Genomic DNA, 14,435 nt, shown 5'->3' with positions numbered 1-14,435 from the left:
GTAGTGGAAGAAAAATACCGCTTCAGCTGTTGACAAGAAGGGTCGTCTACTCCTCACAGAGGAGGAATGGCTTGCACGCCTAAAGCTCTGCGACAACACTGGCGAAAGCAACAGGCCCTCCAGCTGCAAAGGCGGTAAGAAGCCATGGAAGTCCCATGGGTGCACACGCGGGAAAGATGGGGATTAAAAAGAGTCGACCGATGGCAGGCCGATCCAGTGCTCGAACTGCAGGAAAGAGAGGTCACCTAAACAAGAATTGCTGGAGCAAGCTCAGGAACAAGGAAAAGGCCGAGAAGGCCCATGTGGCTCCAATCCGAGGAGGACGAGCACGCTCTCTTCATGGTAAGTGTCATATGTCCCCAATTTCGATTCCAAATCCACGGAGGTGGAGGTAATCGATGATGACGTCGAACCTGAGGAAGAGCTCTAGCTGCGCGTAGCTAAGGCCCGTCTACTCCTCACAGAGGAGGAATGACTTGCACGCCTAAAGCTTCGCGACAACACTGGCGAAAGCAACAGGCCCTCCAGCCGCAAAGGCGGTAAGAAGCCATGGAAGTCCCATGGGCGCACACGTGGGAAAGATGGGGATTAAAAGAAGGAGTCGAACGATGGCAGGCCGATCCAGTGCTCGAACTGCAGGAAAGAGAGGTCACCTAAACAAGAATTGCTGGAGCAAGCTCAGGAACAAGGAAAAGGCCGAGAAGGCCCATGTGGCTCAATCCGAGGAGGACGAGCACGCTCTCTTCATGGTAAGTGCCATATGTCCCCAATTTCAATTCCAAATCCACGGAGGTGGAGGTAATCGACGATGACGTCGAACCCGAGGAAGAGCTTCAGTTGCGCGTAGCAAAGGCGACACAAGCTGGGGATCCAATTCAATTGAAGGGAGTAGCGAGTGCTCGCTCAGATCGGTGAGAGGGACGAGCAGCACGAGCACCAACGATGGATCCTCGACACAAGGGCAACAAATCATATGACCGGGGCTAGATCTTCATTCTCCGAGCTCAACTCGGGGATTCGAGGGACGGTGAAATTCGGCGACGGCTCCGTTGTCGAGATCGAAGGGCGCGGTGACACAATATCACTTTTGAAGGCAGCGGACTAGTGATTGTGTGGTACTCACTTTCCAACGACAAGTGAGCTAAGCCAATTTGTTCTTGCGTCGCCTACGGCCAAGCGACGTATGATCGAGCCTCTAGCCTCAGTTTTAAAAGAAGGTTTTAGAAAACGAGAAGAGAGAGATTTTAGAAAGAGACGTTATACAAGCAAGCAAGAGAGAGATAACAACGGCTTAACATATATAACCTTGGGTAGGGAGAAGTTGACAACTAGTCATATCCCCCTATAGTACATTCTGAGGCTTTCATGTCTGGCAGGTCTAGACATGATATTTTTCAGGTGTCATACGCCCTAGAACTACAAAAGTAAAAACACTAGAATGAAAAGACATGACAAGGGTTTGGCTTGTCATGAGCATGCGGCCATGGGCAACACGCCCTGGACGAGCATGACCGTGACATCCTCCCCCACCTAATTGGTTGACGTCCCTGTCAACCGACTACTTTCAAACCTTGCGATGTGGGTGGCGGCGGAGTTCAAATCTTCGGCGCGTTCCCAGCTGGTTTCCTCTGTAGGGAGATTCTTCCATTTGACAAGGAATTCGCGAATCGTCCGTACAGGTCTTCCTATCTTCCTAACCCTGTCGGCTAGGATCTCCTCTACTTCTTTGGTTTCTTTTTGTTGCAGATCGATGCTCGGTCTCGTGATTGCATTTCGTTGGTCGTCGTCTGGGTCAGGGTGGTAGGGCTTCAAGTTGCTCACATGAATTACTGGGTGGATTTTCATCCATGCAGGTAATGCAACTCGGTAGGAGGTAGCCCCGATCTTTTTAAGGACTTCAACCGAACCTTCATATTTTCGAACTAGTCTCTGGTCCTTTCGGCTGCGAAATCTGATCTGTTTTGGTTTCAGCTTGATGAGAACTTGATCTCCCGCTCGAAATTGAAGGGGGCGACGCTTCTTGTCTGCCCACTTTTTCATATGCTTGGAAGCCTTCTCTAAATATGCCCGGGCTATATCTGTTGTCTGCTTCCATTCTCTTATGAAGTTTTGAGCTTGAGGGTTCTTTCCTGCATAAGAATGATCAATAATATGGGGTAAGGCCGGTTGTCATCGACTTACAATTTCGAAGGGACTCTTTCCCGTAGACGAGCTTGTCTGACAATTGAAGCAAAATTGGACGACATCTAATAGTTGTATCCAGTTTTTCTGGCGAGCGTCGAGAAGTGACGTAAGTATTCTTCGAACAAGCAATTGAACCGTTCTGTCTGTCCATCGGTTTGAGGGTGATAGCTCGAGGAGAAGTTCAAGGTTGTTCCCAAGAAGGCGAATAACTCAGTCCAGAATGTTCCAATGAATCTGCCATCCCTATCGCTGATGATGCTCGACAGAATGCCCCATAACTTTACAACGTGTTTGAAAAATAGTTGGGCTGTGAGTTCAGCCGAGCATAATTTGGGCGTGGGAATGAACGTTGCATATTTTGAGAATCGGTCTACGATAACCAAGATGGCGTCATATTTCCCGACTTTTGGGAGGTGTGTTATGAAGTCCAGAGACACTTTCCCAGGGTCTTGTTGGCACGGGCAGAGGTTCCAAGAGTCTTGAGACTTTGGCTTTCTCGACTTTGTCCTGTTTACAGATGAGGCACGTCTTGGTGTATTGCATGATGTCGTCTCGCATGTTTGGCCAGAAGTACCCCTTTTTTATTAGGGCGTTTGTTCTTTGCCACCCCGGGTGTCCGGCCCATAAGGTATCATGACATTCCTGCATGAGCTTCTTCCTCAGTTCTCCCATTCTTGGGACATACAATCTGTTTCCTTTTGTCATTAGGAGGTCTCCCTCAACCCAAAACTGTCGTGTTTTCCCAGGTTTAGCTAATTCGATGACGGCTTTGGACGATGGGTCTTTATGCAGGTGTTCTTTGATGATGTCGCGTATCGATCTTACTAGAGTGGATATGGGCTAACATGCACAGGGCCGCATGTTCACCCTTTCGACTCAGTGCGTCGGCTGCTTGATTACTTTTCCCTGCTTTGTGTTCGAACTTGAAGTCGAATTCGGCCAACACTTCCTGCTACCAGGCTTGTTTTGCCATCAATTTTGGTTGATCGAAGAAGTGGAAAATGGCGCTATTATCCGTCTTCACCACGAACTGTGTATCTCCGTTCGGCATCGTTGAGCTTTCGACTTTCGTAAGCGATGGGGTGGCCTTCCTGAATAAGGACCCCACCTAGGGCAAAGTCGGAAGCATCTGTTTCTAGTTCAAATGGTTTTGTAACATCTACCAACCCGAGGACAGGACCCCTCGTCATGGTTGTTTTCAGATCCTCAAAGGCCATTTGACAATTATCTGACCACGACCAAGGGTGGTCTTTCTTCAACAGCTCTGTCAATGGGGCGGCTCGTCGTGAAAACCCTTCGACGAACCGCCTATAGTAGTTGGCTAATCCTAAGAAGGACCGCACATCGGATACGGAAGTAGGAACCTTCCATTCTTGTATAGCTTTTATCTTGTCGCTATCCATGCTAATCTGTCCACATTTGATGACATGTCCAAGGAAATTGATGCATGTTTGTGCGAAGGCACATTTTTCTTTCTTGACATACAGTTGGTTCTGCCGCAGCTTGTCGAACACCAGCTTCAAGTGCACTTTGTGTTCCTCCAGGGTTGTGCTGTAGACAACTATGTCATCGAGGTATACTATGACGAACTGATCCAAGTATTCATAGAAAACTTGGTTCATCAACGTGCAGAAAGTAGCTGGGGCGTTTGTCAAGCCAAAGGGCATTACTAGGAATTCGAAGGCCCCATATCTTGTTACACACGTCATTTTGGGATCGTCTCCTTCGGCAATACGTACTTGGTAATACCCTGATCACTGTTAAATAAAAGCCATTCCTTATTTAGTTAGGTCTGAATTCACGCGAATGGAGAAGCGTGATTATAGGAGCCATTCTTTTGGCAATTTGGGCGAAGTCTTCGTCCACTACTCCTATTTTTGTATAATTGTTTTTTCTATTTTTGTAATTAGATTTGTTATTTAAACCGTTCAACTGAAGTAAAATAAATCATCGAGTCTTCAGCATTATTATCAGTGAATCTCTCACTCTCTCTCCTTTTACTTCCGCTAATTTTTCTTTCGAAGAAAACCTTCGGCCTATTTTTCGTCGACTTCCGAATTGCCAGAGTCAACAATCACAAGTCCAAATTCGTGAAGTATTTGGCCCCGTGAAGTTGGTCGAACAAGTCGGATATTATCGGCAGTGGATATTTGTTGCGTACCATCACCTTGTTTAAGGCTCTATAGTCTATGCACAGACGCAACGTCCCATCCTTCTTCTTCTGGAACAGTCGGGGGCCCCATAAGGTGCCTTTGCCGGGTGGATGAATCCCGTCGTCAACAACTCATCTAGTTGTTTCCTCAATTTGGCTAGTTCGGGCGAAGCCATCCAGTATGCGTTCTTTGCTAGCGGCTTAACCCCGGGGAGGAGTTCGATTTCGTGATCAAGGCCTCGACGAGGTGGTAATGTTTGGGGTAAGCTCTTTGGCATTATGTCGGCATAGCTGTTTAGTACCTTCTTGATTTCGTTTGGGACAGTTTCTTCGGTGGTTGCTTCTTCCATCAGTGGTATGGCCATAAATGTAGGTTTCTCTCGTGCGAGTCCCATTTTCAATTCTATGCCCGAGATCATTCGAAGGTTACCTGGTTTCTTGATGCTTGCAGGTATTACTGTGGGGTTGTGGTCGGTGATCACCAAGCATTTCGCCAGTGGCATTGGGATAACTTTGTGTTCTAAGAGGAACTTTATCCCAAGTACCACGTCAAAGACGTCCATGCGAACCACGACAAGGTCTAGCTCCCCTGTCCAATCTCCTATTTTAAAGGGGACTCTTTTGGAAACTCCCACAATAGGCAAGGCCTTAGAGTTGACACCTTTCATTTTCCCAAGGTCTGTTCCTATGGTGAGTCCCAATCTTCGGGCTTCTTGATCGGTGATGAAGTTGTGGGTCGCTTCTGAATCTATCAGAGTGCTCTTGCTCGGTCGAGAATTTATTCTCTATTATCTCCTTAGGTTCGACCTTCCGTTGGAGGGCTGAAAAGAATTTAAGCGCGTCCATTAGGGGATTGTCTTGATCTTCCTTCTTGTCTAACATAGTCTCGACCCTTGCGTCATTGCTCTCTTGAATGGACACTTGGAGCGCAGTGAGAGAGGCCCGATGAGGACAGTAGGATACTTTGTGGGGACCTTTACACAGCATGCATTGTAAAGGCGTCGTCGGGTGGTTCCTTTGATGGTAACGTTCTCGAGATATCCCCACTTGGTTGTTCTGAGGAGGCCTATCCGTCCATCCACTTGGTCTGTCGTTACCTCCGTTCGGTCTGTTGGGGCTTCCATTTCGATGACCTGGTGGTTTGTATGTTTTTCCCCCAGTGTTTGGGGCCGGTGTCGTTCTTCTTTGGGATCCCGCTTCGTTCCCATAGTCTACCAGTCTCTCGGCGTAGGCCATTGCGGCAGCTAGGGTTTGGACCTTGTTCTCATGTAGCTTTATTTGTGCCCACGGCTGCAACCCATTTATGAAGAAGAACACCTTGTCCTTCTCTGAAGTGCCACTGATATCTAGCATCAGGGTTGAGAACTGTCTGACATAGTCTCGTATGCCTCCAGTATGTTTCAGGGCTACTAGTTTCTCCATTGCTATATGTCCTGCGTTTTCGGGGAGGAATTGTTCCCTCAACTCTTTCTTGAGGTCCTCGCACGAGTCGATGGTGCACAATCCATCCTCGATGTCTTGTACCTTCGTACGCCACCACAGTTTGGCATCGCCTACGAGATACATTGAGGCTACGGTCACCTTCTTGTCGCGGTACAAGCCGTTGTGGCTTTGAAGTACTGTTCGACATCAAAGATGAAATTTTTCAACCCCTTGGCGTCCCGATTCTCTTTGAAGGCTCTAGGGTCTGGGAATCGCAGTTTGTTGGATCCTACATTAGTTTGCCCAGCCGTGTCGTTCTCCACGGCTTTCATAGTCACTTCAATTCGAGTGCTCATGGAGGCCATCCTGTCTTGGATGTCGTCGAATTTTGTTCTGAATTCATCAGCTAATCCATTGAACAAGCTCATCATTGTATTTTGTAGCACGTCGAACTCTTCGCCACGTCCCTCTATGTGCGCGATAGAGCTATCCGANCCGCACCGATGAGCTGTTGGAGCTTGTACACGGCGATATCTGTGGGCCCATCAAACCGGCGACCCCAGGCGGTAAGAGTCTCTTCCTCTTGTTAGTCGATGACAAGAGCNCTGCGATTGGCAACCCATCCAGGCGATTACCCATTGCGTCGATTTCTACGACTTTCTCACTCATTTCGATCACCCGTTTTTCCAGAAAGCGGAGGGTGTCAGGGACTTCTTTGAGGAACAACATTTCCTCCTCTATTAGCATAAGCCGATCGGCTTGTGCTTTGGGTGTCGACTTTGTCGTCGACATGTTTTCGGTCTTTACTATGTCACGGAGCTAACAAAGCTCTAATACCACTTGACACAATCGCACTTTTGAAGGCAGCGGACTAGCGATTGTGCGGCACTCACTTTCCAACGACAAGTGAGCTAAGCCAATTTGTTCTTGCGTCGCCTACGGCCAAGCGACGTATGATCGAGCCTCTAGCCTCGGTTTTAAAAGAAGGTTTTAGAAAACGAGGAGAGAGAGAGATTTTAGAAAGAGACGTTATACAAGCAAGCAAGAGAGAGATAACAACGGCTTAGCATATATAACCTTGGGTAGGGAGAAGTTGACAACTAGTCATATCCCTCTATAGTACATTCTGAGGCATTTCATGTCTGGCAGGCCTAGACATGATATTTTTTAGGCATCATACATCCTAGAACTACAAAACTAAAAACACTAGAATGAAAAGACATGACAAAGGTTTGGCTTGTCATGGGCATGCGGCCATGGGCAACACGCCCTGGACGAGCATGACCGTGTCACGCGGCACCATCCTGTTCATCAGCAAGAGAGGCGAGCACCGCAAGCTGACCGACGTCTACTTCATCTTGGAGGTGGCGCGAAGGTACGGGCACTCAAACTTTCCTGCTCTAGAAAAGCTACAGAAGGAGGAGATGGTGCACGGTTTGTCGGCAATCAAAGGCGTGAACAAGCTGTGCGACGGGTGCCTCATCGGCAAGCAGAGGCGCACACCCTTTCCGTCTCGGACATCCTACCGCACCGATGAGCTGTTGGAGCTTGTACACGGCGATATCTGTGGGCCCATCAAACCGGCGACCCCAGGCGGTAAGAGTCTCTTCCTCTTGTTAGTCGATGACAAGAGCCGCTTCATGTGGCTAACCCTGCTGCAAACGAAAAGTGAGGCGGTAGAGGCGCATTAAAGCGCGAGTAGAGGCCGAATGTGAGAAGAAGATACGAGTACTGCGCACAGACCGAGGCAGAGAAATCACCTCGGCAAGTTTTGTTAAGTACTGCGATGAGTTCGGTATACAACGGAACCTAACAGTGCCCTACTTNGATCGGCTTGTGCTTTGGGTGTCGACTTTGTCGTCGACATGTTTTCGGTCTTTACTATGTCACGGAGCTAACAAAGCTCTAATACCACTTGACACAATCGCACTTTTGAAGGCAGCGGACTAGCGATTGTGCGGCACTCACTTTCCAACGACAAGTGAGCTAAGCCAATTTGTTCTTGCGTCGCCTACGGCCAAGCGACGTATGATCGAGCCTCTAGCCTCGGTTTTAAAAGAAGGTTTTAGAAAACGAGGAGAGAGAGAGATTTTAGAAAGAGACGTTATACAAGCAAGCAAGAGAGAGATAACAACGGCTTAGCATATATAACCTTGGGTAGGGAGAAGTTGACAACTAGTCATATCCCTCTATAGTACATTCTGAGGCATTTCATGTCTGGCAGGCCTAGACATGATATTTTTTAGGCATCATACATCCTAGAACTACAAAACTAAAAACACTAGAATGAAAAGACATGACAAAGGTTTGGCTTGTCATGGGCATGCGGCCATGGGCAACACGCCCTGGACGAGCATGACCGTGTCACGCGGCACCATCCTGTTCATCAGCAAGAGAGGCGAGCACCGCAAGCTGACCGACGTCTACTTCATCTTGGAGGTGGCGCGAAGGTACGGGCACTCAAACTTTCCTGCTCTAGAAAAGCTACAGAAGGAGGAGATGGTGCACGGTTTGTCGGCAATCAAAGGCGTGAACAAGCTGTGCGACGGGTGCCTCATCGGCAAGCAGAGGCGCACACCCTTTCCGTCTCGGACATCCTACCGCACCGATGAGCTGTTGGAGCTTGTACACGGCGATATCTGTGGGCCCATCAAACCGGCGACCCCAGGCGGTAAGAGTCTCTTCCTCTTGTTAGTCGATGACAAGAGCCGCTTCATGTGGCTAACCCTGCTGCAAACGAAAAGTGAGGCGGTAGAGGCGCATTAAAGCGCGAGTAGAGGCCGAATGTGAGAAGAAGATACGAGTACTGCGCACAGACCGAGGCAGAGAAATCACCTCGGCAAGTTTTGTTAAGTACTGCGATGAGTTCGGTATACAACGGAACCTAACAGTGCCCTACTTCCCCCAACAGAACGGAGTGGTAGAGCGCCAAAATCAGACCATTATCGGGATAGTAAGGTCATTGCTGGTGACGGTCGGGATGCTTGGGAGATTCTAGGAAGAGGCAGTAATGACGGCCGTCTATCTCCTCAATCGGTCACCAACCCGAAGCCTCGATGGGAAGACGCCATATGAGGCCTGGTACAACAAAAACCCAGCTGTACATCATCTCCGCATGTTCGGCTGCATCGCATACATGAAGGTAACGCATCCCCACCTCGCCAAGCTCGATCCCAGGGGGCTAAAGGTCATCTTCATCAGCTATGAATTCGAGAGCAAGGCGTACAGACTCTATGATCCTATAGGGGGGCGAGCTCACGTATCTCGCGACGTCATCTTCAACGAAGGCACCTTCTGGCAGTGGAACGAAGTGATCGAGGCAGGCCACAACCCAAATCAATTCACGGTGGAGTACCTCGTCACTGAGCCAGAAGGAGGAGTCTAGCATCAGGAACCGTCACCGCCGCCAACAGGTGCACCCCCTGAACCAGTGGAGTTCGCAACACCACGGACTGCGGATTCGACGCTGGATGCCAATCACGATGATGATCTGGTGGTCAGGTACCGAAGGATGGACGACCTAGTGGGAGGAGGTGAACCACTTGGACTGGTAGCGCGCGAGCTCGAAGAAGTGGCCGAACTGCATGCCATCAGTGCAGATGAACCGAACACCTTGGCCGAAGCAGAAAAGAACCCGTGCTGGCTGAAGGTAATGTAGGAGAAGATGACATCCATCACCGAGAACCAGACGTGGAGTCTGGAGGATATGCCACCGAGACANGTTTGGCTTGTCATGGGCATGCGGCCATGGGCAACACGCCCTGGACGAGCATGACCGTGTCACGCGGCACCATCCTGTTCATCAGCAAGAGAGGCGAGCACCGCAAGCTGACCGACGTCTACTTCATCTTGGAGGTGGCGCGAAGGTACGGGCACTCNCAAATGAGTCTTCAAACTGAAGCGCAACGAAAAAGGAGAAGTTGTAAAGCACAAGACACGTCTGGTGGCGAAGGGCTATGTTNTCAAAGGCGTGAACAAGCTGTGCGACGGGTGCCTCATCGGCAAGCAGAGGCGCACACCCTTTCCGTCTCGGACATCCTACCGCACCGATGAGCTGTTGGAGCTTGTACACGGCGATATCTGTGGGCCCATCAAACCNAGTCTGCTTTCCTTAACGGAGAGCTAAAGGAGACCGTCTATGTTCGACAACCACCTGACTTTTTGGACAACGACAACTCCGGTAAGGTACTGCATCTGCACAAGGCACTCTACGGGTTTTGAAAAACCCCACGAGCCTGGAACGCGAAGCTCGACAGTACCCTACTATCACTGAAGTTCAAGCGCTATGCCTCTGAGCATGGCATGTACACGCACGACCATGGCAAGCAGCGACTGATCGTGGGAGTGTACGTCGACGACCTCATAATCACTAGAGGCGACATGGAAGTCCTCGTAAGGTTCAAGAAGGAGAAGTCAAAGAACTTTGAGATGAGCGATCTCGGCGTGCTCAGCTACTACCTCGGCATCGAAGTGCAATAGAATTATACCGGCATCTCCATCTGCCAAAGTGCGTACGCGAAGAAGCTGCTCGACACAACTAGGCTTGCGGACAGTAATCCTACAAGGACGCCAATGGAGGCCCAGCTTCAACTAAGGAAGGTCGGCACTACGACGACAATCGACTCCACCAATTACCGCGGCATTGTCGGGAGTCTGCGCTATCTAGTAAACACTCGTTCTGATCTTGCATATTCTGTTGGATATGTAAGTAGGTTTATGGAAGCACCTAGGGAGAAGCATCTAGTGGCTGTCAAGCGCATCCTGCGCTATGTAGCCGGAACCAGAGGCTGGGGTGTAAGATACTGCGCAGGGAGAGGAAAGGAGAAATCCAAGTTCGTCGGCTACAGTGATAGTGACATGGCCGGTGATGATGATGATCATAAGGGCACCAGTGGAATGATCTACTTCCTCTTAGGCGGCGCGATCTGCTGGCATTCAACAAAACAGAAGGTAGTTGCTTTGTCTTCCTACGAAGCATAATACATCGCCGCTTCGATGGCAGCAACACAGGGGGTGTGGCTTTCGCGACCAATGGAAGAACTCATCGGGAGAGAAAGCGATCCACCAATGCTATACGTGGACAACAAAGCTACGATCTCCCTAATCAAAAATCCAGTTTTGCACGACCGGAGCAAGCAAATAGAAATCAGATTCCACTACATTCGAGAATGTGCAGATCAAGACTCATCAAGATTGATTTCATTCGAACAGAGGAACAACTTGGAGACATTTTCACCAAGTCCCTAGCGCGGGTAAAATTTGAAGAACTACGTTCAAAGATCGGAGTTAATAAGGTAGATATAGCACAACTTTTAGGAAGAGATTATTAATAAAAGCTATGATCCTCCTTAAATTTAGTTACGTTGTTTTGATCTTTCAATATTCTGAATTCACGCTAATGGAAGAGCGTAAATTTGGCCGGCCATTTTTGGCTAATTTTGGGCCCACTCTTTCTATTTTTGTAATTATGTTTGTTATTTAAAGAATTCAACTGATGAGAAATAAAACATCGGGTCTTCAGCAATTTCTCTCCCTCTCTCTTTTTACTTTCCGCTATTATTTCTTCGAAGGAACTTTCTTCGGCCGTTTGTTTTTCGTCAACGTTTTGCCAGAGTCAACATAGAGGTGGAGAATTTGCAAGTATTTAGTTCAAAGAATATTGTGAGAGCAGGGTGATTAAAAGATATTTAACAGCACCCTATTCTCCGCAACAAAATGGTGTGGTTGAACAACGAAACCAAACTGTTATTGCAATGGTGCGAAGCATGTTGAAGTGCAAAAATTTGCCGATGTATTTCTGGGCAAAAGCGTTGAAGACAGCTGTCTACATCCTTAATAAATCCCCAACGAAGAGTGTAATTGAAGCAACTCCTTATGAGAAATGGAGAGGAAGAAAGCCTAATGTAGAGCATTTTAGAGTGTTCGGAAGCCTGGCATATGCAAGAAATACAACACCAAATTTAACCAAATTACAAGATCGAAGTGTGCCAATGATTTTCGTGGGATATGAAGCAGGTTCAAAAGCTTATCGTTTGTATGATCCTAAAGTGAAAAGACTTCATATCAGCCGAGACGTCAAGTTTCTAGAAGAAGAAGAATATAAATGGGCTGTGCAACAATTGGAAGAAAATAAGAAGGAAGGTGGTAAATTCGCTGTTCATTATGATCCACAAGTCCATGTGAATGACGAGGACATTTTAGAAGAGCGGGGAGAATCATCAGGGACTCTATTGGGAGACGATTCATCACCAGCAAATGATTTATCACCAAGAGACAATTCATCACCAGGAGACGATTCATAATCGTTAAGAGAAATTTACTCTGATTCTATTGAGTTGAATGAAGAAGCTGGGATGTGTTTTCTTTCACTTGAGGAGCCGAATTCATATATGGAAGCAAGAGATAATGAGAAATGGCAGCAAACAATGCTAGAAGAGTTGTCTGTTATTGAAAAAAATGGCGCGTGGGAGTTCGCAAAACTACCAAAGGGACATCGAGCAATCGGGTTGAAATGGGTATATAAGTTTAAGAGAAATTTGGATGGGGAGATCGTGAGGTATAAAGCCTGTTTAGTCGCAAAGGGTTTTGTCTAGAAATATGGAGTAGATTTTGATGAGGTATTTGCACCTGTTGCAAGGCTTGAAACAGTGCGAGTCTTGATTGCTATAGCAGCGCAGGAGAGTTGGGAGATTCATCATATGGATGTCAAGTCAGCGTTTCTTAATGGTGAGTTGAAGGAAGAGGTTTATGTAGAACTACCAGAAGGATTTGTTGTGGAAGGTCGAGAAGCGAATGTTTTACGACTCAGGAAAGCATTGTATGGCTTACGTCAAGCACCTTGTGCCTGGAATGCAAAACTGGATAATTGCTTAAAGTTTCTTGGATTTCAAAAGTGTCATTTAGAGCATGCTATGTATACATGTTGGAAAGAAAATAAAATTCAAATAGTTGGAGTTTATGTTGATGATTTAATTATTGTCGGGTCAAGCAAGGATGATATTTTGAGCTTCAAGCAACAAATGAAGAAGTTGTTTGAAATGAGTGATTTAGGATTGCTGTCTTATTATTTGGGAATAGAAGTTAAACAAGAGGTTGATGGAATTAGGTTATCTCAGTCAAGTTATGCGGCAAAGCTTTTGGCAAAACTTAGAATGATGGATTGTAATCCGTGTCATGTTCCTATGGAGCCGAAAACAAAGCTAAGCAAAGTGAGTAATTGTCCATCTGTTGATTCCACTCTTTATAAAGAGTATTATCGGAAGTCTTCGTTATTTAGTGAAAACATGACCTGACTTATCATATTCCGTCGGAGTTATGAGTTGTTATATGGAAGCTCCGACTATGGTTCATATGGCAGCTGTGAAGCAGATACTCAGGTACGTGAAAGGAACTATTGATATTGGATGTCATTATGTGAAGGCAAAGCAAGTAGAAAATCGCTTAATCGGATATAGTGATAGTGATCTTGCTAGAGATATAGATGATCGAAAGAGAACTACGGGGACATTGTTTTTCTTATATGGCAATCCAATTACATGGACTTCAAAGAATCAAAAGATGGTGGCACTTTCATCCTATGAAGCGGAGTATATTGCGGCGACGTCAACTGCTTGTCAAGGAATATGGTTAGGACGTTTACTGAAGGAATTGCATGGGAAGGAAGTAAATCCAGTTCGTTTAAATATCGATAACAAGTCTGCTATAGCATTAGCGAAAAATCCAGTTCATCATGATCGCAGCAAACATATAGACATGAGGTTCCATTTCATTCGTGAATGTGTGCAAAAAGGAGAGATTGAAGTGGATCATGTAAAAACTGAGAATCAATTGGCTGATATACTTACGAAGCCATTAGGACGACAAAAATTTGTGGAGCTTTGAGAAAGAATTGGTTTGAAGAATATAAGAATGTGAAGATCGAAATACAAGATTAAGGGGATGATTTGTTAGTTTATTTAATCTTGTATTAGCCGTAATTCATTTGTATTTGCTGTTTGTATTTTAAATTATGTCAGTTTTAGTATTTGTGGCTAAGATCAAGAGAAGTTATTAGCAGTTATTAATGTGTGGCTAAGATTGTAAGAAGTTAGTTTTTCTTTCTGTCTATATATGTACTGTGTAACAAGTTGAATAAAATAAGTAAGTTGGTTTTGTTTATTTTCTAAGTATTGTCTCTCTTAGAGAATAACGTTATTGTGCAAAAATCACTTTCTTGTATGTGTGTTTCTGTCACCAGGCGTCATGGATGTGCCGGTATTGCGCCCTAGTCTGCGTGTTGGAGGTTGCTACATACACCCGCTATCCGGTACGGTATCCGTAAATGACTCAGCATGGGCATGGGAGGGTTTATGCCTCGATAGAACCCAGATGGATGGATGTTTGGGAAGTCCCGATGAGATGAACGACACGCGGGCCCATTCTCGATGGCATGACCCAACGAGTTATGATAGCCGATGACACCCCAAGACTCGGGATGGCGTCAAGACATATGGACCCTATCGATGGGGATCGAGATGGCAAGATGAGATGCGACGTTGTATTGAGAGACATTGGCCCGAGTAGAGCCAAGGTCGATACGAATGACTTGGCCTAGTGTAGAGGCAAGTCGGATGTGTCGCAGACGATGGAACATGCACGCGCAGGCGGCGTGTATAGTTGAACAAGCTTGGATTCCGCA

This window comes from Cucurbita pepo, unplaced genomic scaffold (genome assembly GCF_002806865.2).
Source record: "Cucurbita pepo subsp. pepo cultivar mu-cu-16 unplaced genomic scaffold, ASM280686v2 Cp4.1_scaffold000109, whole genome shotgun sequence".
Lineage (NCBI taxonomy): Eukaryota > Viridiplantae > Streptophyta > Magnoliopsida > Cucurbitales > Cucurbitaceae > Cucurbita > Cucurbita pepo.
Note: the sequence above shows the minus strand (reverse complement) of the source record.